The sequence below is a fragment of the Phalaenopsis equestris genome, unplaced genomic scaffold (assembly GCF_001263595.1).
Source record: "Phalaenopsis equestris unplaced genomic scaffold, ASM126359v1 Scaffold000263, whole genome shotgun sequence".
NCBI lineage: Eukaryota > Viridiplantae > Streptophyta > Magnoliopsida > Asparagales > Orchidaceae > Phalaenopsis > Phalaenopsis equestris.
Genome location: NW_018164705.1, coordinates 539,779 through 546,024, shown reverse-complemented (window position 1 = coordinate 546,024; position 6,246 = coordinate 539,779). Strand labels below are relative to the sequence as shown.

The 6,246-nt window shown below is 31.4% G+C and overlaps 1 protein-coding gene across 1 annotated transcript in view; it reads left to right on the top strand.

Moving 5' to 3' along the window:
• LOC110024637 (uncharacterized membrane protein At1g06890-like) overlaps positions 1–468 on the top strand; it is an 18,212-nt gene extending 17,744 nt beyond the window's left edge. Inside the window, exon 9 of the transcript XR_002294024.1 lies at positions 384–468. The gene's annotated coding sequence lies outside the window, so the exon portion shown is untranslated. The remainder of the gene's footprint in view (positions 1–383) is intronic.
• The last annotated feature ends 5,778 nt before the right edge of the window (positions 469–6,246 follow it).

Here is a 6,246-nt window from a genome sequence, read left to right as displayed (position 1 = left end):
ATATATATATATTGCTTTGAGACGACCCGGTCAAGATCCCATGGTTCCGTATTTTAAGGGTTGTCACGAGTGACCGGAATGTTTTTTGTTAGCGGTCATGGGTTGCCTCCTCAAAAGCTCCTCAAACCAAGATTTGCTTTAGGATTTTGGTTTAAGTCTAAGTGTTTTTTATGGTGTCTCTTTTATTAAGTTGTTTCTTTTAAATAAGTTAGGTTTATTTTAAAGAAATATTTTTGTGATTTACAAATTTTTACATTTAAGCCGCTTTATTTCTTGAGTTAAGTTTGTTTTGTATTGTTTATCACAATTTAATATAGGAGAAATAATGTATTTGTCTAGTAATTTGATCAATCAATGAGTTAATTTTATATTATTTTCTTTAGGACAACCTGGTTAAGATGCTCATGGCTCTCCGTCATCCCGAGGTGTCGGGATCTTTAATCTACTTAGTCTAAAGAGATGGTCAAACCTCCGACCAGAAGATTCTTGTCAACATCAATGGGTTGCATCATCCAAAATATCTTCATAGACTCGGGTAGCATGGTTAAAATTGTTTTCGGTGATCTTTATTCATTAGCGTTTCATTTAAACTTTAACTTCTTTTTTCGATTTTAAGGGGTTGAAAAATTTAGTTGCTCAACCCTTCTTAGCTGATTAAATTGTTTTCATATGATATATATATATATATATATATATATTGCTTTGAGACGATATGGTTCTTTATTTTTGCGGTTGTTTAAAGTTTTGTGATTTGATTGGTCACGAGTGATCAGAATGTTCTTTGTTAGCGGTTGTTGGTTCCCTCCTCGAAAGCTCCTTCTCAAACCAATATTTGCTTTAGGATTTAGGTTTAGTAGTGTTTTTTATGGTGTCTCTTTTATTAAGTTGTGTTTTTTAAATAAGTTAGGTTTATTTTAAAGCAATACTTTTGCAATTTACAAATTTTTACATTTAACTTGCTTTATTTCTTGAGTTAAGTTTGTTTTATAATGTTTTAAGTCAATTGTTCTTTTATTCTCTTAAGAGAAGTTAAACATGCCTTGAATCATTAATTAATCCTTTGTAGTAGATGTAAATAGTGTTAGGTTTATATTTGTTAAACATGCTTTTGGCCTAAGATAATCTTAAACATATCTTTTTATATTTAAGGATGTCAATTAGTTGATGAAGTCATAGGTTTTAGAATTTTTGATAATTTTATTTTAAAGCAATACTTTTGCGATTTACAAATTTTTACATTTAACTTGCTTTATTTCTTGAGTTAAGTTTGTTTTATAATGTTTTAAGTCAATTGTTCTTTTATTCTCTTAAGAGAAGTTAAACATGCCTTGAATCATTAATTAATCCTTTGTAGTAGATGTAAATAGTGTTAGGTTTATATTTGTTAAACATGCTTTTGGCCTAAGATAATCTTAAACATATCTTTTTATATTTAAGGATGTCAATTAGTTGATGAAGTCATAGGTTTTAGAATTTTTGATAATTTTTAAATGTTTTGGAAATTCATATATTTATTTTAAGCTTTTAGGAATTTGATTTAGTATTAGTTTAATTCATTAATTTTCCTGTTCATTCCTAGGAAGATTAGTGGATGAGAGTTTAAAATTATTTAGTTTACTAATCCCTATAGGCATTCTTTTTAGAGATAAATGACTTGATGTTTTATGTAGTTCACTAGCTCTTTTCTTTTTGAAGAAGGGCAAATGAGTTGGTCTTTTAATTGAAGTTATTTAATTCACTAGCTCTTTTATTTTTAAAGAAGGGCTAATTAATTGGTAATTTATTTATAGTTATTTAATTCACTAACTTTCCTAAAATGTTTTGAAAGGGAAGGTTAACAAGTTGATGTTTTAGTCCAATAGTTATTTAGTTCACTAATCTGTCTAAATATTTTTAAAGGAGAGATTAATAAATTGATTTAAATTTATTTAGTTCATCAATTTTTCTGAAATTTTATTATTATTATTATTCTTTTTTCAGGTAATATTAATGAACTTTGATTTAAGTAAAGTTTATTTAATTTACTAATTTTTTCCTAACCCTTTAAAAGGTAAAATTAATGAATTGATGTCTTAATTTAAGTCAAGGTGGTTTAATTTTTTTAAATTAAGATTAGTATCATAATTAGGGTAATTATGGAATTAATCCTTTTTAATCTAAGGATTATATTTAATGATCTTCATTAGGTCCTAAAACTAGGGTTCCTAAGTTAATATTTATGGTTTAATTAAATCGAAGGGATAAAGAGGCTTTGATCTGAGGGTGGCTCGGGTAGATGTTAAGATAGGTTAGAGAGTGCGTGATAGGGGGATTTCGATTGGAGGTGATGTTTATGGGCTCTTTGAAGCTAATGAGATGGATAATTTTGGGATCTGATGAAGTTGATGTTAAAGCCGTGAAATGCTCAGGATTTTAGCGATGAAAATCTGGGCAATGGGGTGGTGGGGATGTCTTGAGGATGGTGGGAATGGGTCGTTCTGGTCTGTGGGAACTGGGAAGGTACTCTGTGTTTGAGGCAGGGTGTTTGAGCGGCTGGCTGGGAGCTTGGATCTGGTGGAGGCTCTCGGGTTGGGCAGGGTGGTCAGGGGTTTGGGCAGAGGGAATGAGGCTCTTCACCATGCTTGGTGTTCTTGACCCTGGAGGCTCCACTGGAGGTGGAGGCATGGCCACGACTTGAGGGGATTGGGAGAAGTCTTGGTGTGCTGGCGAAGACTAGTGTTGTTCTGGTTTCACCCTCCAATGAGGTGATTTAGGTGTCATATGGTGGTCATCCTTAGCTAACTGTGCCTCCTTTGTCTTTTAGTGTTTGGATTATGTTTAATTCATTTTGATTGAATTCCTGATTATTTAATGTGTCATGGTGGGTTCACCCTTAGGGTTGAGCCATAGGTCATGGGTCATGGGCTGTTTTAGGGTTTGGGCGCTCCTTTGGTAGTTGGCTTTGCCTTAGGTGATTAGGCTTTTACAATTAGCTTAGTTAATTTAATTAGGAATGTTATCTTTTTTTTTATTTGGTTTGATTTTGGGTTTAATTAGGTAGTTTTAATTTTGGTGTCTTTAGGTTAATTTTAGTTTGATTTTAGATTTCAATGGGTTGAATTATTTATAGTTGGTTGGCCACTTAGTCTTACTTTAGGTTAATTTTAATTACATTTTTTTAAGTTTGATAATTTCAGTGTTAGGGTTAGTTAAGTCATGTGTTAGTGTTTATGTTGATTTTAGGGTTGCTTAGGCTTGGGGAAAGGCATTAAGTAGGCTCAAAGTGTAATTGTGGTGACCCAAACTCTTTGATTTTAGTTAGGTTAATTTTTAAACTTTTCATTTCATCATTTTAGGGTTTAGTCAGAGTGGTAAGTGGGTTGCCAAAAGAATCCCTAAGACATTAAGATCAATGGGTAACTTGAAGCATTTCCACCTACTGAGGATTCAATTTGGGCTTCAATGGTTTCAACCCTAATCATCCCAACCAAAAGTTGAGGATTTGGGCTTAACCTATGAAACCTTAAGTGAAAATAGAATTAGTTTGAAATTCTAGGTGGGTGTTGGTCCCATATTTAAGAATCTATGAAGGCCACTAGAAAATCTTAAGTTTAGATCCTAGGCTCATATAGAGGAAAAAGACCTCACAAAACTGGGGTCAACAAACCTGTATTAAATTTCTTGTGCATAGAAGTTATATTTAGAAAATGTGGCATTTACTTACATACCATTCAATTCTTATATATTTACACATCCCTAAACTTTCATATTTACATACATGCCACCAAATGTTAGATATCACATAAAAAATACCATTATTACTAATTTTTTAAAAATGAAACACACATTTTCATGAATAAGTTTTAACACCAAATTGTTATAAATGTAAATATCAAACTTTTGATGTTAGATATATAAATACATAAGAATTATGTTTTTAATCTCTCTCTCTCTCTCTCTCTCTCTCTCTGTATGTTTGTAATCTCTCTCTCTCTCTTCTCTCTCTTTCTCAGAAAAAAAAAATAATAATAAAAGATTGATCTCTATTCTCGCAACAAATAAATAATAATAAAAGATTGATCTCTATTCTCGCAACTTCTTGGTTGCTCGTAGGAGGATATATTTTAAAAAAATGAATGATCTATATGCTCACAACATCTTGGTTGCATGTAAATAGAAGTTTCATTTAAAAAAATGATGATTTTTTTCTCGCTCTTTTTTATTTTTTTCCTACAAGCAAATTTATCGTCTCGGGCCTTGTATTCCATCATCAAATAACACCAATCAGTGCAAACTCAAACTTTTTCTTTGGCCATGCAACCAATCTGCAAATAATTATCATGGATGACATACCTTAAAAGAGTTACAACAGACTTCAATCATTTCCTTCTACATTCAATCAAATTGCTGAGTCCAACAAATTAGATTCAGCAGCATTCCATTCTTCAGTAGCTTTTTAAGATTTTTTCTTATTTTGTTTGCATTTTTCGTTGGATTTTTTACAACTTCTTGTGCAAATATGTAGATTTCTTGTGACCTTTAAGTTGTCATATTAGCATTTGATATTGTTTAGAAATGCAAACTCATCATGCAAGATTCCATGTTGCTGTCATGCTCATATTAGAAAAATGACGCTCTTTCTTAATTGTTAAGCCTCCTTTGTGGCTTTATCAACAAGTTCAAATCTCATCTACAGCATTAGAGTTCTTATGTAGTCTTAAAGCACAGCAGCACATGCCTGTACTTATGATTGCTTTTGCAGTTATTGTTGACCAAAACTGCATAATTATATGAAACAATTTTATCTGCATATTCTGAAGTATTATTTTTTGTTTTGGCCCCTTGCTCAGCTAATGTTAAGCTGAACCTTATGATTTTATTATCATATGAAGTTCTGCAATTAAAGTTCACTTATTAGAACAGTAGGTGCTTCATATACTCGGTTCCAATCTTGACTTATATTTCCCATTTTACAATATGGCATGCTATAAATAAATAAAAGTTATTTGATAAATATAAATCATCAAAATTTAATATTTTATTATTAATTATAAAATTGAAATTTAATTTTTAAGAGCATAAGTGGCCAATTTTTTTAATTGGACACGAGACAGACTTGTTTAGCATGTGTTAGAGACGTGTCCGTGTCCTAAACGTTTCGAGTACTACACTTCTGTTTGTGGGGAAATGTGGATGCCATCTTTGTATTACACTAAGTGATTAATTAAAAGTATTTCAGCCACATCTTTACATTATTGAATAAGTTCTTTGGCAATGAATTTTAGGATCATAAGGTTTAAGTGTTGAATCCTGACTATCATGCTTGTGCCAACATGTAGGTTGGTGCTTATTGCAGTTTTGAAAGCATGGTATGTTGGGAGGGAGACCATTGAACATATAGAGAATTATGTCTTCGGGATCCGGGGTTGCACCGGCGACAACAAGCTTATCACTCCTCTATGTAATTTGAGATGAATATTGAGCCATTGTTTTGTTCTTCATGGTTATGTTGTGCATTTCATTCTTCAATTGGATGACACGATCGGTTTGTGGATTATAATTTACATTCAATGGTTGAACAAACATCAAAACAGGTTCCGAGGTTTCTTTTATGGGGCAGGATGGAAGATTAGATAATTGAATAGAGGGCAACAACTAAATTTTGATCAATGAGAACTCACTCTGTGAATCTCGGTTGGGTATCGCATCCCCCATTGACTCAAGAATGCCAGAGTTTGGTTGAACTCACTCTTTGATATTAGTCATGAGAAATTCTATCGGGTGCGAGTAAATTCAATTGTAACTGACTAAAAGGATGCATGTTAATTTTTTTTTTTTTTTAAATGTTCATAAAAAAATATTATCTTACTTATACTCTATATCTATTTAATTGTTTGTTTGGGATCAAGAAGCCAAGGCAAACAAAACAGAGATGCTTAAAAACATTTTATAGCAATTAAAATCTATTTATATTATAATCCTAATTATTTTAAATTAATAAAAAATGTTTATGCTAATCTGATTCCAAACAGCTGCTTTAACCTTAAAAGCCCAATTTAATTTTAATGGACATGAAAAAGATCTCATAATACACATAATTAATTAGATTATTTAGAATGCGTCCATCTAAAGCTAACTAATTTTTTTCTATTCAATCAATAGCTTTCAAAGCACTCAATATCTTGCAAACCGCAGAGAATCATAAAAGTGATCTTTGGATAATTTATAAAATAGGAGCAAATTGGTCATTACTATATATATATATAT